A 24,555-nucleotide genomic window follows, 5' to 3' on the forward strand; every position below is an offset into this window, starting at 1 on the left:
ATTCACTCCTATAGATGGATTCAAAGCTTTATGCTTTCTTGCCCAGATATATGCACGTTTTTAATTAGAATTATCTCCCTTTTCACCAGCACAGCCTGATCTAATTTCTGCGTAATTGTTGTTATTTACACAGTAAAGGTTTACGGGTATTTATCGACATTTCCTTTCCCAGAGCTCAGTGCCTGCCGTTGATAATGAGTGGGGAAATTATTTTCAACACTCAGACATTATCTGTGTGTTCAAGTAGTCTTCCTTTTAATATGCTAATGCGGCTGATATAATCAGCTGGTAATTGTAAAACACTTCAAGTACAACACATTTTGTGGCACTCTCTCCTGAATGAAGAAATCACAGGCACAGTGAGCGGCGCAGAGCTGTGGTTGGATGTGCCGACACTGTGCAGGGAGTGATCCTACATGGCACAAATCCAAATTACACAAATACTCCTATAGAAATGCGTAGGCCGGCATTAGCGCCGCATCGCCGTGTTGGCGATACAATCGCCACCTCCGACTTTACTTTCTCATCTGGCTTTCTTTATTCTTAAAAATCCACCTTTGATTACCATTGATCCTCCCATAGAGCTGGCTCATACCTGCATTCTATTTATGTCACAACATCTTAAATGAATCTTTTTTTATTGTGTCTTAACGGGAATGATGAAAGAAGTGTTCTCCCCATGTCCTCCGGGGATGTTAGTGCTTTTCTGCCGGAGAGGATGGGATCCTGACTTTGTTTTTCTCCTTCAGCTGTTATTTCCCTGAAGAGAAGAAGGGGAGCTATGAGTGATCGACTCTGCCTTTATTCTCCAAGTTTTCAGGGGATTTGAAGTTATTGAAAGTCTGGGGATGGGTGACAGCTCTGAGATGTCTGTGTGATGCCTATCAGGCATGCGCCGGCCACTCCGTGTGTTTGCCTGCACCCATGCGTCACCCAGCCTGTGAGGAAGAGGGCACGGGGTCCATGTTCTCCAATACATGGTATTCTTGTGGCCAATCATTTCTGCTCACACATGACATCTCTCCCAGATTGATTTCATTCAACTGTAGAGGGCGGCAAGATCAAACAAATGTTGTTTGAAATAGCAGCGACAGTGCCGTGAGGGGGGTGGGGGTGGTGCGGGGTCAGAGGTGGGAGGGTGCTTGCTCGAAAGATGGAGTGAGGGATGGAAATGGAGAGAAAGGGAATCAGTCATCCAGTCAGCACCATGCCATGTGGTGACGTGGAGTAGCAGGAGAAGGTGCTACTCCATAAACCAACAATCCTTTCATAAACTGCTCCTTTTCACAGCGAGGTGGGTGGCGAGGTGGGTGGCGGGTGGGGTGGGAGGGACGGTCCTATTCCTTCACGATGCCTTTGAGTACCCATGCAAGGAATAATGGATGCGTAATATGGAACGACAGCTTGCAGAGTACTATCATTAATGTTGTAATTCACTTTTAGTGTTTCTACTATTGCGCTGCAACAGGAGGCACAGATGTCACCTGAATCTGCTCCTTCTAGCAGCCAGAGCGCACCCGGTTTTCACCAGCTGTCTTGGAATGCACCCTGCCAGCCCCCCCTGTGTGGCCAAATGTGGGCACGGGAGTGTGTGTGCACGCGTGTGTGGTACGTGTGGCCCTCGTTTTGCCTTTTGAATACAAGTCAGGGTTTTTCTGGACAGACTTGTTTTTGTTACGTCGGTGCATTTAGCATTTTTGGTCCTGAAATCATTATAAGAGTTTACAGTTTGAGTTTGAGGATAATTAATCATTTTTGTATGTTCTCTCGGGTATGGAGGGGTTTGCTCTTTTCTCATTTCTTTCTCTAATTGAGGTTATAAGATGCATGCAATGAGTTTTCACTGAACCAGAACATTTCGCGATCCAGCCTGCTCTCGTTCCCAGGGTGTAAAATAGTGCTGTTTTGTCAAAGCCGCTGGCATCTCGCAGACAGGCACAAGGTGTCCTTTAGCGCCGGTGCCGTGACGCACCGGGTTTATGGCAATAGTTAGATGCTCCTCACTTCCCTTGTAAAGCGGCCCTTAGCGTCACATTTAAAGACACTATAAGCGTCATTTTTTCAGCATGCAGGATTAATATTGTGAACCAAAAAAAGTAGTTTTTAGCGCCTTAGCAGAGCCAAGCAGTAAATGAAGACGAGGGAAAAATGTGAATGAAAAGGAGACTAATGACAGAGAGCTGCTAAACTGGACACAAGCTGTTATCACTTATTATTTAATTGCTCCCAGGATAACTCGTATCTCTGTGACAGAACGGAGGTATTTGATGGTGTCGGGATGAGAATGCGTTCCCACCAGTGAACTGTATTTCCTCAAGGTGGGCTGGGTCGTTTATAATATAAGCTACTGTCTTTGTGGCTGTTTTGTTCAGCTTTGTAAGTTTTTTTGTGCTTGTTTTTCCATCTTTGTGGTCATTTTGTTCATCTAAAATGACAGGAAATATTTTCACACAGCTCAAACAATATTAAGAGTGTACAACTATTATTAATAAGAATAATATGGCAAGTTTAAATTAATACCTTTGTATTTTATTGTGGTGGTTATTTCTTTGCTTTGTGTTCAGGCCTTGATTATTGTGGATGTTTAATATGGGTGGGTGTCGTGGTCCTGGGTCTGGTTTGATTATTTAATGTTCTGTCATTTAGTGGTTTCTCGTGGTTTAGTCTGTATTTTTAGCTCATTTAGTTATTCTTCAGTATTTTGGGTGATTTCTAGTCTTTGGGTTTTGTAAATATGCCTCCCCTGTGTGCTGCGTTACGTCTAGTTATCCTGGTTTCTACGTTCATGTGTTTCCTGTTTTATTTTGACAGTCCTGTGTTAGAGTATTGTGTTTTGCTTCCTCCCTGTCTTGTGCATCAGATTAGGTTCAACTGTGTTTCCCTTTTGTTACGTTTTCCCTCATTACCCTCTGTTTTCATTGTGTGTGTTTTCCTTTGTTCCTCGTGGGGTTGTCTGCGTTTCCTCTGCCCCCACCCCTCCGCATGTTTCCAGGTTTCAGGTGATATGTAATGCTTAGTTTACCCAGGTTTAGGTTGCTAAATTTGTCTAAATTTGCTTTTGTTTATAGCTTTGTGCAGGCTCACTTTTTGTCCTTCAGCTCACTCTGCCTCCGTCGTCTGACGCTGTCTCCCTCAGCAGACGTGACAGTGGGCTTTTCAGTTTTTTTGCATGGCATTACAGCAGTGTTAGGATTTAGCTATCAATGCCATCACCTCCAGCCTGACTTCCTTTTCAGCACGGTCATTAAACTGTCAAAAACTGCATTCCTGCAAGCCTGCATTTCAAAAAGCTGATATTTAGTGGTGGGCGGATCGATCCAAATATCGATTGTATCGATACCAAGTCTGCATTGGTATCGGATCGATACTAGCCTGGAGAGATCGATTCTTTACTTTAAGTGCCGCTCTTGTTTGCAATGTTGTGGTTTCGGTGACAACGAAACAGCCAGGGCGCCGGACTCGCCGCTCCTGTGTCGGCGCAGAGCAGGCACACTTTGCTCCCTCTCTTGTGTTTAGATGTTGCGCCGTCACGTGACTTAGAGGCTTTGAAGGTTGTTAAGTTGTTTACATATTATTTATATTTTCACCAGTTGTTTTTGTTGTTGAGAATTTTAATTGTAATTTTTGTATTATAGTTTCTCAACAGTACTTGTTTGTTTTCATTTGTTTACTGGTTTGCGTGCACTTTTTATTTCAGATTTTTCTAAAAAAAAAAAAAATTGATAATATTCATTTTCTATTTAATTATAAACTATGTCCTGGGTTTTAACTATGTAATGATAAAAAGGGAAACATCACAAAAAACACTCAAGGTCATGAAAATTAATTGAGTTTTAGCAATTCAATGGCACGTCCACCTTAGTTATTGACAAGTATCGGCATCAGTATCGGCGATATTGGCCGGTATTTACTTGGTATCGGATCGATACCAAAATATGCAGTATCGCACACCACTACTGATATTGTCTCATAATTCAGGACGGGTCACATGGACAGTTAACGTAAAGTTATATTTAGCAGTAATGAACTGCTTGTGGAGATTGCACTATGAGCGCTAAAATAACAGAATGATTACAATGAAACGGCTAACATTATTATGCTCTGAGTTTATATTATACACAGCACAGTGCTAACTGTTGTTGTAGCAGGACACAGTGTAAAGCTACAGCAGAAGTTCTTACATTGTGGAAAGAGATCGGTGAGAGCAGTGTCTTTGTGCAGAAGTCTGTCAATCTGCAAACTGTCCTGTTTATGCCTTTTTTCATGCACCTGAACTAATCTCTCTGTGTGCTTCTGTGCACTGGTGTTTTTCCCTTCCTAACCTACCTTACGTACTTCATAAGCACAGACATTTTTTTTTTTTTTTGGTGTTGTTGTTTCAAAAATCCCATTTATTTATTTATAAAAGGCTAAATAAATAAGCAATAATATGGATTTCATAGATACCCAGGTTCTAATTGAAAAAGGTGTGATTAGCATATTGTTTGTGTCTCATGCTTTACCGCAGGCCTGTTTGTGTTATATGGGGACCTTTATGGAAATGAGCTCTGTGGGGTTAGAAAAACACAAAGAAAAGAAATCAACAGAAATGTAACCTATTTCTTTAAAAGGGGCACAAATTTACTGTGAAGATCATCCTGGCAAAACCACAGAGGAAAATGTCAGGAAGGGAGAAAAAAAAAGGGTTCAAAGAGAAAATAGCTGACTGACTCTGTAAGTGAAGCTAAGCTCAAAATGAAAAATGTTCATTATATGCCCGTCAAGGTGAAAGGAAGCCATCTCCTCGCCGCTGCAGTTAAAATGTCGACCTCTCCTTCTGCGAGGGCGAAAAGAGGAGAAATGTAAAAACTGCTGCTCTTTGTGCGCGTGCGATCGTGTGTGCGTGCGTGCGCGCGTGTGAGTGACTGATCCGAGCTTAATTTCAGACAAGGGCAGCGATGTTAATGGCGCTGCTCAGTAAAATGACCCTTCCATCCATTTCTTCATACATTTTACAGTGCTCAGTCGTCACATTTTTCCCTTGTCAGCAGTGTTTGTGTATCGCTGTTGTTTTGCGCGTGACCTCTGCGACTAGCGCAGCGCCCTCTTGGACCTCTGCTTGTCTCTCCGTATGTACCTGCTCATGTTAAGGCTGTTAAATTGCGCTCAGGATGCATTTTATTCAGCTGCGAGGCAGAACGTTATGGCCGACCTCTTCAGGTCACGGATGCCGTCCCCCGTGCCTCATTACTGACAATTTATATCATCTAACGTTTCTTAAAACGCTCGCCGTGTTGGCTTAGCGCTGCGGCCGTCACATGCTACAAATTCTGCAAAAATAGAGCTTCGAGTAGGAGCCGAGCAGCTGACCACGTTTTTGACAAACATTTCAGAAACGACCTCCATGACCTGACTACAAATGAGCCGAAGCCTCGCAGTTGTATTTGTTGGGTTGTGCTGCTCGAGCCAAGGCCCATTACAATTTTCATAAGGAATCGATGCCAGCGTGGCCACCCTCAACTATGTGTTATGGATTACAAGCTAACCTTCCACCTCACTGTCTTATTTCCTGCAGCAGCGTTGGATCTTTTTAAGGATGCGAACAGCTGCATTAAAGTTCAGCTGGTCCGTGCACATGCCGAGTGCAGATACTTTATCCCATCCTTAGCAACCTCTTGTTCTTCTTCTTTTTACAGCGGATCATTTGGTGAGGAAAGTTTGTGGGAAATGTGGAAAAATTCTGTTTCTCGAGTGTGTGTGCATCTGAATCCTGATATGTCCTTTGTGCCACAGAGCTCAGAGAAATGTTGCAAAATTATCATGAGCACGCCTCGCTTTGTCATTCCCTCTTTTGTTTGTTGTTTGTGGGATAGAGGAAGGTAAACAACATATCAATCCACATTATTTACCAAATCACCTTTTTCTAAATAAAAACCTGCGACTTTAAACAGTTCTAAGAGGAAAAAGTCAGCTACATGTTTCATATTTTCATGTTAAGTGGGTACATTGGTCTTGGGGCTGAGAGCCGAAGGCAGAATAGGAAAGCTGTGATGATTTATTTATTAATTTCTTTTAGTTTATTTATTTGAACTGGTAGCAAAGCAATTAACTCCACCCAGAGCAATTAAGCTTTTCTGACCTTTCTCTGGTTAGTTATGGGTCCATATAAACTAAAAGGACAATAACTGAGCAGAATCTGCACACGCATTATTTCTACACAAGCTTCAGTTACATTTATGGGATCAAATATAAAAGATGTTACCAATGATCACCAGAAATAACTGTGTCTGTTTATTTTGTTGCAGTAAGTGACTGGTATAACGATTGGACTTCTGTTGTGCAACAACAAGTGATTTCTCCTCTTACCGACACCTCCGAGCTCCACCCTCTTTGACAGGTAGGAGGATTTCTTGAACACAAATGCAACATTTTGGCATCTGTAGCAAACAAAAGATGCAAAGCTATAATTAGGCATAAAATGGATTATATGCCGCTGTCATCATCTGGAAATTAATCAGAAAATATACAATAAAGGAAAAAGAATGAGTTTTTGTGCCTTAAAGAAAAAGTTACATTTGCTCATGGGGAACCAAATCTGGAAAGTAAAGGTCGTCATTTGTTAAAATTAATAAATCATAGAAATGTTCTTCGGAACGCCACCTTTATAATTTCTCATTACGTACCACATGTTTTCATTAAAAACACTCTTGCAGGTCTCCAAGTGCTATATTGACTTAAGTCACAAGCCAGTGGACAGCGAAGAACCATTTTTCTTCTTTTGCCATTTCGCGTAATGAGCCACCGTTTCCATGTTCTGTTAAAAAAAAAAAAAGCTTTTCTCTCGCCGGCTTGTGCAATACTCAGACGCTTAAAAGACATCCGAACAAACTCATTGGAATGATAATGTAGTTTGTGTCTGCACTTATGGAGAATATGACGAAGCATGTCTGCGTTGCATCAAAGCCGTTGTCGTAATTTTCTTTTCAAGGGCAACTTGAAAGAGGAGTCGGGAAGAAAGTGGCGTCGGTTTCTTGTTTTCTCCTACAAGGCAGCTGGTTCAAAAGTAACCTCCTGCTTTCTGAGGGGAGAGTGGGATGATTCAGCAGGAACCCAACAGCCCATCTGACTGATTCACATTTAAACATAAACAGAAATATGGCTGCTCCAGGGAGCTCCGCAGAGGAATGGAAAGTAGCCCCAAATTTCACAGCGGCAAATCAAACGTCTTTTTATTTAACTCTTCCTTTCTGTTTTCCCTTCCTCTGCGGCTCCCCGTAGCATTGTGCACACATAACGGCACCTACTGATTGGACTTATTTGAAGCACGTACCTTGACAAAAAATGGAGAAGAGGAGATTTTCCCGTGTCACAAAGAGATTGAATGTGGTTCTCCAGAAGAGGAGGGCCTGAGAGGATTATATGGCTCAGTGGGCGCTGTATTGTGCGGGGAGTGGATACAGCAGGTACCCACCGAATCCCAGCCAAGAGACAGACACAGTGTTGCTAGGGATAATGTTGCCTCCCAGCAATTAAACTCTGGAGGTTTTGGAGTGGTTTAGGAGGAAGCTTGTTAAATTATCCCATCGCTTCTTTCCCCTCCCTCTCTCTCTCAGCCGCTCTGCCTCCCTGTTAAACACATTTCTTCCCCTTTTTGCTGTTTCGCTGGATGAAATCCTGAGAACTATAGGGGGAGTCATTTAGCCTTCAGTACTTTACGCTTAATTGAATTCGTTCCCTTTGGTTCTTTGTGTCTTTTTTGACCACAAACCGAATGCACGCAAATTTAGACTCAAAGTAAAATCGCGCACACATCCTCACTTGGGGGTGGAGTATCTCTAAAAACGCTTTTGAACACGCACAGGTTAAAAAAACAGCAATGAGCCGCGTTTGATGCCTTTATGTTATTAATAGAGTCGGAGGAGGTTCGCGTTTTGACGTCGCTTTTTGTTTAACGGTTTTCTGTTTAATTGTAGCGTGTGGCTGTACGGGAAAAAGTTTGAGAACAAAATGATTATGTTGGTTTCTCATTACTGCAGAATGCATGAGGTCATCAGTACAATATGCCTCCACTTTGCTTCATTAAACTGGTTCATTTAGCCTTTGGTTAAGTACATGTAAAACTTTGTGCTTGTTAGTCCACAGTATTATTTTTGTGTGTATACATTTCTTCATTAGACGACAGCCTAAACTTTAAGACCATAGCCGTGGTTTTAAATAACAATTTAACGCAGATATTGATGGTTTTATGTGTTTGATTGGACATCTGTAAAACCGTGCGTTGTTTGCTCATTTGTTGTACTTAAGTGCAGCTACATATGAAGGTATCTACACCTTAAAGGAAGCCATCTTTCTGCTAGAACGACTGTTTTAATACAGTTTCTTTTAAAAGAAAAATAACGTAACAGCACCATTTCTATCTCTATCTCTGCCACGCACACACCGCTCTTGTCACTTTTATTGTAAGCAAAGTTACATCGGTTCCCCGACATCGTGCTGCACTCACTTTTTCTTTACTTTGCCTTTGAGTTCAACCTCCATAAAACTCCTGCCTTGGTTCTGGTTTTATGTGAAAGGCGGTGCTCACTAACTTTGACCACTGTCCCCGTCCTCGGGCAAACAAACAGCCCATTTCAAAGGTGAAAGTCCGTGGCGTTCTTCTTGAAAAAAACCCTTCTCTCATTTATTTCCAAATGTGACACTGTGCTTCCTAATACCCTTGGGACTTTTGTGTCCGTAGTTCCGGGTCGGTTCCCAACAGTACAGCAGTGCTGCGTTAACCTCTTTTCCATACCCCGACACACACACACACACACACACACACACACACACACACACACACATGCCCCGTCAAAGTAACCGTGGGTAGTAGAGCCCCAAAGCTTCGTCGTCCAGGACAAATTGGTAGCAAGCGGCTCATTTACTCGGAGCCGTCATGAATGGACTGTGCCGTGACTGTGTAAACAAGTGCAAAGACTCCCAAGGGCATTCCTGCATAAATAATGACTCCAAGAGATGTTTGCCATTTGTACCACTCACCGGTTGCAGACATGGGTCAGCTAGTCTCCTCTGCGGGGAGTCTTCAGTAAACAACAGCCGCTGTGTCCATTAACGACTATGTGGAAAGTTTAGCTGGTCACAGGTGCAAAGGCTGATCTCCCAGGTGGAAGGATGCGGGGAATGTATTTGGCTTCTTCCTCCTTCGCTCCGGTAGCGTTTGGAGCCTTACAGGTTTCCTGCTTTGGTCTTTAGTATATGTTTACAAGTGTTCTTCGTTAATGTTAATATTTAGTTGGTTTGCAATCACATTGATTTCACAGAATAGGAAGAGACAAGTCTCTGGAACTAAAGTTTGACTCAAAAGTAGTTACGTTGTCCTGCGGGCATTTGAGGGCTTGTGTTTTGTCATTCTGCCGGAGTAGAGGTTTTGGTGGCAGGTGAGGAGTCACAACACCTCACATCTCCTGTCACTTTTACTGAGCGCTGGCTCGTCTCCAGTCAAACAACACATGAAGCTGAGCACAAGCGCCATTTATGTTTTCAGTTTTGGTCGTCTCTGAAAACTTGCTGAATTGTGGGAGCTTCGTGGTGTTCATTTCCAAGAAGTAGTTTTCAAGGTTTCTGGGAAAGAGATTGAAAGAGCGTTTGGTACAATTGGTGCTCCTGATTTTCAGCAGTATTATCTTCAGGATCTAGACCGAAGGAGTCAACACTCTGAGTTTGATTAAACTGGTCGAAACATTGTCTGCGCACCTGAGGTTGACATTAGAGGACGAGGTATTGTGGCTGTTAGCAGTGCTTTCATTATCGTCTTATTTTTGATTAAGCCTTTCAGGTGCAGCCTTGGTGTGATTGTAAATCCCTGTTGCTATGACTAAACAGCTAAATGAACCAGCTCATATTCACTTTAGAGAAATTGGAAAAATTAGAGCAAAAGGCATTTCTTCCGTTTCCAAGGACGCTCTTTAATATGTAAGTCAAATATAATAAGTCAACAATAATAAGTAAAAAATGTAACAATCTTTATAGTCTGCAGTTATTGTCCCCTGTTCCCGTACTGAGACTGCTCATTACTGTACACGTTATTAAACAAAATAATTAGAAGGATTAAAATGCTGTGATCCTTGTTTAGAGTAAGATAAGGAGGGAAGAACATGCTGTTACCCAAATCAAACCGGTTTATCCTCCACCTCTCGAATTCAGCTCGCCTGGGTTAGGTGTCGATTGCTGGAAGTACATCATGCTAAGCTCTACTCTGAAATGAATGCAGCAGTATTAGGTGACACCATGCTGCCATTTAGAATGTCACATTTATAATTCTAACCTTTACACACATTAAGCATTTACCATTTGCTTGTAAAACATCTTATAAAGAACACTGGTCAATTTATTCCAGTCATTCCTCAACTACTGTTTTTGTAACTGAGAATCCCTCTCTCTCTCTCTCAATATATATATATATATATATATATACACACACACACAAAGCAAAAAACCGATGTTGCAGTTTATTAGGTGAATGATGTGCTGAATTTGCATTTTTAAAACCCAATTTTGAAGCTCTAGACTTCTCTGAGAAGTCAGAAATTAATCAACCATAACATTCATCTACTTAAATTAAATTTTCGGTTCAGGATGTAAGGAAATAACTGTAATTTTGCATCTTAATAAAAAAAACTAATAATATGTTGTACTATGTTTTCTGCTTTTTTGTAATACTGTAAATTTGAAATGCATACTGGTGGATCAACCATCATGGATTTAAAAAAAAATGTTTTGGGTAATTACCAATATTGTTAATTTCTTGCAGTTTTTGCATAAACGACATAAACAGCCTCTCTAACCTCGATGAATGCTTTACAGCCATTAATAAGTGAATGTTTTTAAATTTTCTCCCTGTTAATCCTGGCAAAGCTGAGGTTCCTGTGTTTGGTCCTGAGAGCGTCAGTCATTACATCACCTCCCTCACCAACAGCAAGAACCTTATTTTTGTTATTTTTGACCAAAAATTAAGTTTTGCATCTGGCATCTCAAAGTTCATCAAATCTTATTTCCTGCAGCTAAGAAACATTGCAAAAAATCAGGCGTTTTTATTTTATACGGAACTCTTAATACTTTAATTTTCTTCTGTTTCTTTTATTGTAGCACGCTCTTTTTTCACATTATTTTTCACTGTTTGCTAAACTACCCCGTTTGGCAAACAATGTGAAATTATTGATCGGTTTAAATATTTAAGCAAACCAAGAAAGTCGTTGCTCAGATTATGAACAGCTCTGGATTTAATGTGTGCAAAGGTGTACATGTTTAAGTTGAAATTCTTAATTTAGAAGTATTGTGTGGTGCATTCAGTGACTGAATAACTGAGAATGTTTTCACCCCGTCAGGGTACCGTCATGTTGCTGCCGGGCAGGCGACATAGACACGTTTGACAAGTTTGTAAATGCAAGAACTCAAGAACAAAACAACTTAGGAGAGTTTGAAATTGATGCCACAGGTGTAGCTACTAAAAATCTTGGATGAGTTGAAATCTCAGGGACCTTGACTTCAAGGTCAGAGGGCACTGGTCAAGTTCGCTGAAAATCTTGTGAATGCTATAACTTGAGAACAAGGCAAGGATCTACTAGGAGGCTAAGGGGTACCACTGACTGCCACCAGTATTTTACAAGTAGCTAACATAACAAAGGTGTACCCTGACTGAGACCACTGTAGTGGTAATCACATCCAGCCAGTGTTCACCTTCAGGGTGGCTGATAAAAATGCAGTGTGCTGAATTTTTTTACCATGTGGTGCAAGAAGAAGTGACAAAATGAGAAGCACAAGAAGCTTATTCAGGGTACAGAGGTGGTGACACACAGAGTGACTACAGTGCATTGCTATAATTTACAATAATAAAGTGTTTATGGGAATTACAACAGGAAGGCTGGAATAGCAGTTATAAAGACAGCTGAACAGCTAACAGTGTTACAGTAAATTCTAGATCACTTATCCACCCCCATACTTTGATATTTGTTACAGTATGAAACAATTGTTGTAGATTACAGGAAGTACACTTTAAAAAATGAAGAAATAAAAAATATAAAATCTAGCCGCCAACATCTTTGCTGTGGCCACACTTTCCAGTTGTATGTCAAAGCCTTTTTAATCATTTTATAGCATAATGTCAGCGTACTGTGGGCAGGTAACTCACTTTTAAAGTTACACACAATATTTTTTAACATGCATATTTTTAAACATTTTTATATCTGTAGGCAAGTAACAAGAGTTCTATTTGCAGTCTGTTTTTAGTCCAAGTATTGTGGGGTTGGTTGCGTACAGGTAGACAGGCACTTTAGAAAAAAATGTGAGGTCTTTACGGGATATTTGCTTTCTACACCGGAAGCCCCAAAATATTTGGCATCATTGCCAGAGGCTAAGCCGGCAGACAATAGCCAATGGCTTGCTAGATCTTCTTGCGTTGTACTGAAGTGGAATATTTGTTCCGATAGTGGCACTGGATAAGAAGTGCACTCAGGATACATACTTCTGAGCCACGTATCTGCTAATTGCTGACGTATCTGGCAGTGGACAGTGCTGGATGTATTGGCGTCCTTTAAACGCTGTTACTCACAGGATGTTAATGCAGCTGCAGAAACTCTGCAGTCTGCTGTGTTTTTAGTCAGCCACCCAGTCTGCAAGCAGCACTCCCAGTTGTGTTGCATAATTGTGTGGCATATAGGTTTCCGCTCCAAGCGTGGGTTTGACGGAGAATGGAAAGCAAGAGGATGTGTTGGTGGGAGAGAGGGGAAGACATAAAGAGAAAGACAAAGCAACACCCACTCCTCATTAGCTTAAACATTGCGTGTGTCCGTTATCCTGTAAGATAACATTTGAAGAAGAAGGAAAAAGAAAACGGAAGCCCACATCTACTGCGCAGCAACATGGGATAGAGATATAAAACAAATCTCCACACTTAGGCTCTGCCATCTGTTCATCTTGGAGAATACCATGCTTTGCAACACTTTTTTCTTCCTCCCGTCTTTGAGAAGCCATCAAGCTCTCTGAGAAAACAGACAGCTTGACAAAGTGACATGCCTGCATGCCAGCCCTGTGGATGCATGTTTTCTTTTTCCGCGCCTCCTTCAGAGTTTTAATTTTTTTCAGATAGTTTGCATATCTAAATCCAGGTTTTGATAGCATATGCAAAATACAATGTGACATAATACAATTTGAGCTCCATGTGAGAAATGGGATTATCTCGGTCATGATTGTCAGCTCTGTGTTACAGTAATCACTTTCTTCCAGGAGGAAAGACGTGACTCACTCACAACTTGACCTGCTGTCATTATCTATTCACTCTGACACTATTTATGCATTTGGCTCGATATTTTGTTTTCCTTCAGGTGAAGTAGAAATGAATTTGGAAATAAAATAAATAAATGGTGAAAAAAAATGAGTAATCCCCCTGCAAATTGGAACAAGGAGTAAATCCCACCGGCAGTAAATCCTCCACTGTTTCTATCGCTCTAATTCTCTCTCAAAACGTTGTTTGGATGCTTCAGAGGAAGTGGTCGATCGTCACAGCGGAGGCATGTCACGGGCTTCTTCTCTGCACTCTCCACAGCAAGACTCCTCAAACGCCTCGGTGGTCTAATTGATACAGAATGTTTCCCAGGTCTCTGGAGGAAGGTCATATCATATAAGTGCAACACTGCAGAGACCCCTGCCATATAGCAAAGGCACAACGAGTGACATTATAGATCTTAAAGGGAATATATATATATAGATAGATAGATAGATACACTTGTTATGCTAGACTAGGTCTGACCAGACCAGAAATTAAGCCTGACCAGTTAGTTACGTAACAAAATCAAAATATAAATTACAGGTATATCTTATGGTTAAAAAAAAAAATGTTAAGCACGTAATAGTTTCTTACTCATCTTAGACATGCTGCTATCAGATATACTGAAAATACTAGGCTATGAAAACCTGACACACGACTTCCCTTATTTCATTTTACACAGCTGTCACGGTCATTTATTAGTCGCATTTTCAACAGCGCTGCAGCTTAAAAGGCCCCATCATCATGTATGATCCATGATGATCATTTTGGAGACATTAAAGGTGTAAATAGTGATAATTACAAATTGATAAACAGCTTGATAAATGGCTCGAGTCACACCAAGGAAAACATGAGCAAAATCATAGTGACCATGTGCAGGGAACTTGCAAAAAGTGATCTTGTTGTTTTGAAGAGTAGGTCTGTGACCACCCGCAGCATCTCCAAAACGACTTTGGTGCATGAAGACGGCGATAAAACGACAATAAGCCTGAGAGTTATTGAGTCAGTCTGCTGTCATTTTGCAGTTGAGTGAGGTAATTAACTCTGATAAATCAGCAAAGTTCACAAAAATCTATTGCTGTCTGTTGCAAACCTGTTGCTGCCTACATGCACATAAATTCACATTAACTGTCCATTCAGAGTCTCAGATCTGAAACAGAAAATCCTCCACTAACAGAGTCAGATTTCCTGCAAGGATGGAGATTCGCATATGCACCCAGCAAGCTGGCTTTTATGTAAGAATAGAACCAGAGTACGACCAGCTGAGCAGAGTCCCTGTCGCGAAGAAACGCATCCAGACGAGTTGCGCTCAGCGGCAGCCTGATTCTGGCTGATTTTGACAATCTGTTTGCATTTAATTTAAATTAGATGACCAGTCTGTCTGAGAGCGACTGCAGTCAGTCCGAGTCGGAACGCAACTGTTTGGCAAGACGTTGCCTCCCATCAGGTGACCTGTGAAGTCGGTCTCTGACACCAAACTCTTTGTTTGCTAGTTGCGAGGAGGTTGCCTGCCTGCATTCACTCTAGTTTGAGTGAGCTGAGAGTAAATACTCATTAATTATTTACTTGTTTTGGTTCTCAGTGTTTGGGAGGATATGTAGACAAATGTGACAGAGCTTAGAACTCAACCTCAGGATGTCTGCTGTGTGGCCCAAATGTCTGAGGTGTAGAAAGGTGATTTAGCCCAAGGTTCTGTGTCAGGAACAAATACAGGTATTGTTCTTGTAAGTGCTCAAAACCTTCATGCTGGGGAGACTCACCTGTGGATCCTGCTGCTAAAGGCGAGAGGCTGCATGTAATTAATAACCTCAGACAAAAGAAAACACAAACAGCTAAAAGCAAAAACGTGCTATTTGTCAAAACTGGGTTACATTGTTTTTGAGTCTAACCAACAACCTCCGTGTGTGTGTGTGTGTGTGTGTGTGTCATGTTAGCTGGCACCAGGATAGGCATAAACCACAGGGAGATTGTGGGGGGGGCTATAATTTATTTCATTATTTCAATGAATTATGTATATCTTGTTCTTGGTATAATGGTCTAATTGTGCCTATTGAAGTTGCGCTTCATCTTGAATTTAAATAATTCATCATTATGATTATTATGATTGATGATCATTAGCCTGTTTTGGTGCCCCCTTCGGCACTTGGTGAGCTGCAGTAGCACTGCTTTAGACTTTGACCTATAATTACTACCAAATTACACACTTTTTTTTTTAGAAAACTTTTTTTTTTGTAAATTTAGGAAGAGAAAACTGAACTTGAGGGGTTAAAACGGTATTGATGTATTCATTTCTAGCGTGGAAGAGGGATATTTGAATCACATTTCTTCCTGATTGCCATGGATTAAGTGGAGCAAGTGTCTCTCTGTGTTTTGGGCATTGGTATCTGGGCGAGATACCCGAGCCTGTGCCAATAGGTGACACATGGCCGGCTATGCATCATTTTATGAGTGTTTGGCTAGAGCCTCATCCTCTCTCCACGGCCCCTCAGCCTGCTTCTACAACCCGTAAAGAGGACATCCATCAGGGCGATGTAATTTGCCATGCAGTCAAGCTTCTCTGCTAATACAATTTGTTAACCAGTTGTGTTGTGTGTGTGTATATGTGTGTGTGTGTGTGTGTGCGGTATATAGAATTTCTTCTTATTTTTATATCCTTTTTCACAAACACTGATTATCACAATTACCTTGATAGCTTTTTAGCTTTTGTTTTATTAAAAAAATAAAGACTTTTAAAAAAACAGAATGACGTTTTTGATCTCGTTGAACGTGGTTTCGATGGAGGGAGCTCTGAGCGCCAAACTCAGAGGTGTAGTGGTAATTTGGAGGCTTTACTGGTGTTCCTTGGCTGAGAGTGACATGGCAATCTGTGATGGCCGGCACTATGTACTTCACACTCCAAACTATTTGTTGCTCAGTGACATTGAGGTGACCCAGAAAATTCTATGTCATTAAATGCTTGGAGGATTTTTTGCTGCTGACCACACTTTGTTACCAGCTCAACAACACGCTGCTTGTTTCTCTCGCTGGAGTGTTGAGTGTCATCTCGCTGCATGTCCCGCAGTAATGAAATTCTGCAATTACCGGGATCTCTAGGAATTGGAGAATTTCCTGTTCCTTTTGTTTTCTTCCCACTTCCCCCAGTGTTGCATCACAGTCGCAGCTTTACACCGAATGCTACCAAATGGGTTTCCTAGATACCCTCGCACAATGCAGTTTAATTCTGGTTACACAACACTAGATGTCACTCCAATGTTCTGAGATTAGTTTGATGTGACTGCATTTGCCCACAACCTAGTTGGACATCCCTTTTCGCCTTTTAGTGCATTTCCACACATCAGTTCGCACGCTTTCATATCAAATTGCATCACATAGGCCTACAGTTAACCACGGATCAAAAGCTCGCGTCACCCGAGTCGAAGATGCCGTCTCAGATAAGCAGATTTAAAGTGTGTGTTGTTTTAGCAGAAAGCCGAAGAGGGGTTAGTGCTTCGGTGTGATCCTGGGTCTCAAGGGGAGGCTCCCGCTTGTCAGAATGTGCTGTTGCAGGATCTTCCTGATGAAGTCATTAAGAAGTCATTAAGAAACCATTAAGAATCATTAAGTCGGCGAGGTGGCACTCCAATGCGCACACAGCGAAGCGCCAGGCATCAGGAAAACTTGTTAATCACGCAGTTTATTTGTTTCCCCAGTGTGAGACTGTAAATACTATGACAGTGTGTTGAAGTGTGCATCCTAATGAAAGTCTGTATTAGCTCCTCTGCCAGTGTGCGAATGCCGTCTCCAGAGGGGCCACTCTCATCATCACACGATGGTTGCCTCCTTGCCAGCTAACTCTCTAAAGCAATAAACAAGAGCACGCGTTTCTGATTCTGTTCACTCATTTTTCCCTTAATCGCCCAGGTGGCTGATTTATAAAATGGCAGCGATATCACGGTGTGCTCTGCGTTGTTTTTGTCCTTCCCGGTTCAGTCTAAAATGCGCGTGCGGCTCTGTTTGCTTCCGAGCGTCTGCACTTGCCATGCATATAGGCATGCCCTCGGTGTTTTTCCAGCTGATTGTCTGTGACCACTAGAGCCTCGGCAGAGTGACAGGTCAGGAGGAGGAGGGTGCCGCTTGAATATGCACCCAAGTGCTCTTATCTTAATCATTGGGCCTGAGCGAGATGTTGCTTCCCCCCATAATTATCTTCATACAGTAAATCTCTCATTAGGAGGTCGTGCTAAGCCAAACCCTCAGAGACCTGAGGCTATCTCGAGGATGAGGAGAGAGAGATGGCAGCTCAGGTGTCGCCTGATGTAGCTATATGAAAGAATTACACTTTGTGGATTAAATTGCACGTCCTTTCTTTTTGGAATTTTGGGCTTTATTTGTATTTATTTCATTAAAGCTGTAGGCAGAATGGGGAATAGCCCTACTTTGAAATTCTTATAAAGATAGATATGCATATATAGAAAAAAAGAGACCATATTTCCACACATTAAACTTTTATAATGTGGCGCACAATGGCTCCTTGCCCCTTTTCCCCCATACTCAATCACCAAAAAGGGAGTGGCAATTACATATTTACGATCACCAAAACTATTGCTTGGAGTTTGCACATTCTTTCTCAGGGTCTAGTTAATAAAGACAGATTCACACACACACACATAAATGCTTTTTGGTTCTGCCTTTGGTGAAAACAGCACAGCAAGGAGCTCTAATGCGATAAATATCAGTCATCCCTTCCGTGTTCCAGGGCTTCTGTCCAGCTCCGGGGCCCCTAAATCCTTTAACACCGCCCACCCTCTGTCTGCTGTAACCAAACAACCAAAGTAAACAATAAAAATGCAGGTGTGTTCAACAAAGCGTCTCATGTGATCACAGCCTCATAAATCCCCGCGTGAACTTTTACTGCTGTTTGAAGCTATCGGAGGATATTGACATAAATGCTCTCAACATAACAGAAAGGCTACACATGACAGATGGCTTTCTGCTGGAATAGAATTATCTTACGCACGTGCCTTTGTCCGCACATTTGGCGCCATACCTCTCCCCGCTGCTTTTCAACCCGAAACACCGCCCTCCCGCTGACCGCGTGACCCGGGTCAAGCAACTTCTCTCAGGGAATAATCCTCGTTGTGTGTAAACACATTAACTGGCAATTAATATGGAGATTCTGCTCCAGATGTGCCTGTAAAAGTGGAGTTTAGACTTGGCAAGCGGCTTTTCCGATCCATATGGGTTAGCTGCCGAAGCAATATTCCACCTGCTCCCGCCGCCATTATTTCTCACACAGGCAAACAAATGCCCCAAATGAGAGTGGCAGCATTTGGTTTAGCTGCGCTGACAGGGAGGGGGAGAGCGGCTTGTTCTCGCGGCATTCATATACACCTGGTTAGTATGTGTTTAGACGCCACGGAGAATCTGTTTCTGCTCTTCCGTTATGTTAATTTCAATCCTCCCACACTCGGAACATGATGATGTGAGGGTTTCATCAACAGCTGCAACTGTCTGTTAAGTGATACAACATTCCTGCAGTATCAGTAGTTTTCTGTCGACTAGTTAAAGTCGACAAACTTTCCGCCGTCGGATTGCACCGATAACGTGGAAGAAAAAATGATGTAAAAGGTGGAAATAGTCAAAGTCTGTAGTGATGGCTCAGTCCCGTCTGTGGCATTTCACCTCACCTGCTAACTCGGGCACGCAGGATTCCTCAAACAAATTGAACCGAATTGTGCTAAATTACTTTTCTTATCGATCCAGCTTATTTTCGGACCATGTAATTTAATCCCGCTATTACTAGGCCTATATATCATCTTTGTTTATAAAGAAAGGCCGATCAATAAAAAATAATACCGACTCTCTTTGAAAATGAATCGATGTGAAACACGACGCTGCAGTATTATCATTCAAAACCAGTGTGGCGACCCGATCTGCTTCAGATGTACTGTCACAGCTTCAGTGGCAAAGGTCTTATCTGACTGGCAGCATGGAGGCATTAAAATAAAACAAACAGCAGAAATAGCAGGTGAAACAGATCAAACTCGTGCTGCGTGTCAACCAGGAACTTAATTTTTAGCCCTCGCGCTGGATGACTGCCACATTCGCCTGTTGCTTTACAGTCCTCTGGTTTTGCCAGTCAGGTGCATGCAGGTCACAGCTGAGATATCGTGCAAGTCCTGCTGAGACGATCGGTCGCTTCAACCGGCTGCAGAAAGAGCGATTGCGTACAAGCTCTGTTAACTCCCGTTCCCGTCAGAATTTCCTCAGAAACACACATTAATTCAGAATTCAGAGCAGCAGCAAAACAAGTGGCTAGTTTTCATGTGTCACACATCCTCATGTTTTTTTTCCTCTGGCACAAAAGCTGCAGCACTCTCATCATCCACAAGATAGACTCCATGATAGAAATATAAATGTGTGCATATTTTAAAGGCGTCCTCGCTAGACGGTGCCTTTAATGTATTTGTGCTGAACAATATCAGAATTTCTTAAGCTCGGTTGCATCAGCTCCTTTTCTCTCCACCTCCCAGTGTGATGAAAGAGAAAACAGATGTACAACAAAACACTGAACGTCTCTTTGACTTGTTACCTGTTGTTCCCGGTTACTTGTGTTATAAAACTCAGTAAAGGTCAGACAACCTTTAATACAAACTGCATGTTGGGTATTTTAGCAGTTTTTGTAGCCTGTAGTAAAAACTAGGGGTGAACTTTATGGCCAATAACAGAGCCTTTGTTCATAAAAATATCATCAGTAATTGATGCTAAAATATTTTTTAATCACTTCATGTTTGTTGTCTTTTTTTTTTTTACCTTTTAATACTAAAAACAAACCTTGAACATAAAAAAAATATTTTTAAGGTTTGATAACAAAGCAAAGAAAATATTGGTCACTGATATGCAAAGGTTGAATTTGCAAATATTGTTATCACTATACTGGTATGCATTAAAGAACCAGTACAGAGATGTTCGGTAAAGTCTATAAAACATTAAAATGTTCAAACTTGCACTTCAGATTTTGCACCTCGTTAAACTTTTAGCACTTTTCTTCCACCACTGTTGTGCACATTAGAAAATGTGACTTTCTCCATTTTAAAAAGAGCCATTAAAGACAAACAGTTACTCATATTATCAAATAACCACACTGAGATTCCACAGATTGCTGGAACATACCTCAGCGTCAAAGTGTTAACGCCTTTTAACAAAACAGAAAGATGTCATAAACAATGCTTATCTTGATAAAAAGGAGTGAGATTTGGTGAAAAATGTGACCTTAGCTCTGAGAAACACTGCCACCAGCGAGAAGAGTGATTAACTTTGGTGCATTATTTCACGTTTTGGCCTCAGATGCACTTTTACAGGCAATGGCGAAGCTTTGGCTTAAATTAGACATCATCAGGAAGAAACAGAAACAAGATAGCAGGCTGCTAGCTGTTTCTCGTGTAACAGCTCCAAACCTCCCACTCCCCGCCACATGGGGTCTGTCCTCCAGCTCTGCCCGGATGGACTAGCGGTCCCCTGATGGTCGCATCCTTTCTCCTGAGGTCTGCCGTGTGCTGACGGGTAAAGGGGAGAGATGCACTAGCAGACGCTGGCCACAGTTGCTCTGCCTGGCACGAGCGTCGTGTTGGCTCTGACCAGACCCGAGTCTTCCAAGAGCTCTGTCTTTTCCGGCCGGCCTGGGCGCCCGCATGGGGCCTGGCATGCTGAGCGTGAGCTTGGCATCCCGGACAAACAACAGGAGGTGGAGGCATCCTCGCTCTTTCTCTTTCCTGATGATCCGCTCCAAGGACGATTTCCCTTCTCCCGGAACTAGCTGCGGTTGTGCACAAAGCAGCAGCAGCAGCATTTACAGACAATCAAAAGGAATAGAATAGAACAAAAAGTGACTGAGGGGATGGGTTTGATTTGATTGAATAGCATTGTAAAGAATCGCGTCCAGGCTATTTAAACTTTGTGCTTGGATTCATGCTGACACGAATGCGTAAATGCAGATATTGTGTGTCTGAACAGCGCTTGAAAGACAGAAAATATGACTTAGATTTTTCTCCACATGAGTTAATGACGGCTTATACACTGACGAGTTCTAAGAAGGACTGTGCTTCACTCTATACCTGTGGTGACATCAGGCCTTAAATTTTTGTTTCTAGTAGTTGACCCTTGCATCAGTGAACCCAAGAATGTAACAAAGTTACTGATTTATGGATTAATTAGAGCAGTGTTTACCAACCTTTTGAAGCCACGGTGCATATTCACATTAGAAAAATCACACGGCACACCACCAAACAAATTCCGGGCATAGCGGAATTGGATCGGTTTGTCCCCATTATACCTTCTTTGCTTTCTTCTGACCACTACTCATGCTAGGGCCTTCATCTGGGTCAGAGTTTTCTCCAGGACCCAGGTCAGACTGACTACTTTTTCCTTTTCAAATATTTTTTTGCTGTTACGCACTGCGTCGTCTCACTTACAGCATGACTGGTATGTCATTTCTTCTTCGTCTTCTTCTGTTTTAGTGGCAGTTGGCAATCCATTTAATTAGAGCTGGTAGTTGTACTGCCCTCTAGTGGAAGAGAATGTAATTGTTCTGCCCGTTACTCACGCCGGTCGCTTAGATCAGCGGTCTAAAAAGTGCAACCTTTTTTGCACCACGGACCAGTTTGTGTCCAACAATATTTTCACGGCCTGGCCTTTAAGATGTTGCTGATAAATACAACAAAATAAAACCAGTGCCGGTACCAAAAAAAATAAGATTTATTCGTAACAGATGGGAAAAGACCCAGGGAAACCAAGTTAACGATAAAAACGATTAAAAAGATAAAAACCGATAAAACCCCTGAAAACCATAAATTTCAGAGCCTCAACTCTTGCAGCCCGGAACCAAACGGCTCACGTACCGGACTCTGGATGTCATTTTAAATCTTCACCCCTTGGACGCCCACTGTGGCTAACCCTTGATTCCCTTTTCTGAACTGAGCGCTTTCTGCCATATTTCAGGCCTGCTTCTAGAACAAAATGACTGGGATTGCATCTGAAGTTAGTGTGGGTGGTCTCGGCTGTCTGTGCAGCTACCCTCGCAAAAACCAGAACTTTCTCTAATGGTCGTCAAACCACATCTTTATTGATATATACAGAGGTGTCAAAACTCATCATTCAAAGAGGAGGGGTCTTTATTTTTTACGCCGTCTTTATGGGGGAAACAGTTACTTACCGTATCTACTTTATGCTCTCTCTCTCATTTAGCATTTCTTCCATTTGTTTTCCTCAAACACAGTTTAACAGTCATGATAGCATACACGTTTCAAACAGAACCCCTCACAATCCTTTCCATTGGAAAAGTCTAACAAATGTTAGCAGGAACAAATCAAACATTGCTCCTAAAAAACTCAAAGTGCGGCAGCACGAGTACTTATGTCAGTGTAACTTGGTTTCATCCATATCCATTAAACTCACCAACGCTCCTGGGGGAATGTGTTCATTAAAACCCACTAAATACATGAATATTGAATGAACAACAACAAGAGATCATTTTTCAAACTGGAAATCCCACCTCACGGCTGTAGGTCTCTGCCAACCATTCAAGTTGCAGTTTGCATCCATCTTTCCATTTTGGCCGTTAATGGGAGCTGTTAGAGGATGTCGTTTGCTGTACACATTTCGAAGGCCTGTGAGGGAAACGTTTGATTTGTGACGAATGGGTTTATACATAAAATTGATTGGACTCGACTCCGTTAAGCTTTTCTTCTGTTGTTCTGCTTTATGTATTATTTAGCAGAGAAAATAACAAAAAGGATAAAATATGTTTTGACATTTAGGCACTAAAGCTGAGATTTATGCCAACTTTGGCTTTCAACACCATTTTTTTAAAGAAAACGATCGCCTTTCTCTACAACATAATGTTCTCCGACTATTACGACAGCATGGTTAATATGTTATTGTAGTTTTTTGGAAAGGTTAAGGCATGACTTCTTTCTAGCTTAGACAATATTCTGATTATTCCTAGCGCATGCATAAAGTGCTAAATACCATATTCAATTAATGCTGTGTTAACAACTAGAATCATTGACAGTGTTTGACACGCTGAAGACATCCACCAACCAAGCAACCAGATTAAAGATCTGCTTAACCAGTAATAGCCATGACAGTAATAATAAAAACTGCATTGATAAGGCCATCAGAAAATGGGCCAATAATGCCAAAAGACTGACTGAACAGCCAGAAGTTTATTACAAAGTTCGGGGAAAATTTGAATAAAATTTCAATTAAAAAAGAGAAAACATTTTAACATAATCCCGCACTTCCCCCCATGTTTTAAACATTATCACAGTGCATATTTAATTTTGCGATTAGTAGTCCACCTTCAGAGTGTAAAGTGTTGTACGACTAGCAGGGGCAGACACTGAAGCATTAATTTTGTCCAATTTACATGCACTTTGTAATGTAGTACTTTAGCAGAATGTATTGGCATATGGGATAAATATAAATAAAACATGTTTTGACATTTATACATGAAAATGATTATTTAGCAATTCCAGAAGCGCGCTGGCTTTGCTCGCATCGCTCTGTATGTGTTTAGTTTCCTCTCTTGACTTTGTGAGTTCTTCACAAAGCCGTCCAGAAACTTCCAGGTTCGCCGTCGTGCACCGTTCAGCAAACTTTCTACACAAAAGATACTAAATGCTCTCTGGACAAGCACAGAAATCCATCTTCAGCTGTATAATTTCTTGCAGCCTGAAGGTATATAAGCTACCGACATCATTTCTAAAAAGTTTCTACCAACTTTCTGAGAATGTTTGTTTCCGTGTATCACAGTGTGAAGGTTAGAAGATGTAGGAGGTCAAAAGGGTCCAGTGGTGTGAAAAGAAATCCTCTAGCGTCTTTTGTGTTATTCACAAAATGCATTAAAAAATCGGATTTTCTCGATTTGAATTACCTCTCAATCACTCTTCTTCACATTACCATATTGATCTCTGGCTAATGAGCTGAAAACTACTTTCTTCACTTCTCGCACAACAACTGACTGACCAACGGGAAATTTGAATCCTAACAATGTCCTTCAGGCATCACGTGACCGGAGGCAGCATCTCATTTCCATACGGAGCTCTGCGGATGGCTACTTCCTGACCGCCACAGCTGATGAAAATAAAGGAAACTGTATTTTAAAGCAGCGCCCTTCCCGCAACCCCCATAATTCATGCTGTTTATGATGTAAATATTTCAGGGAGGTGAGATGACCCCACAGCGTGGCAAAGGCCATTAATAATCATAAAAAATACGAA

At 41.7% G+C, this 24,555-nt stretch overlaps 1 protein-coding gene across 6 annotated transcripts in view; it reads left to right on the plus strand.

Annotated features, from left to right (window-relative positions):
- LOC134626544 (RNA binding protein fox-1 homolog 3-like) overlaps positions 1–24,555 on the plus strand; it is a 421,716-nt gene that overhangs the window by 82,842 nt on the left and 314,319 nt on the right. For all 6 annotated transcript variants that reach the window (XM_063472459.1, XM_063472454.1, XM_063472462.1 and 3 more), the window contains one exon: positions 6,285–6,376. The gene's annotated coding sequence lies outside the window, so the exon portion shown is untranslated. The remainder of the gene's footprint in view (positions 1–6,284; positions 6,377–24,555) is intronic.

This window comes from Pelmatolapia mariae, linkage group LG4 (assembly GCF_036321145.2).
Source record: "Pelmatolapia mariae isolate MD_Pm_ZW linkage group LG4, Pm_UMD_F_2, whole genome shotgun sequence".
NCBI lineage: Eukaryota > Metazoa > Chordata > Actinopteri > Cichliformes > Cichlidae > Pelmatolapia > Pelmatolapia mariae.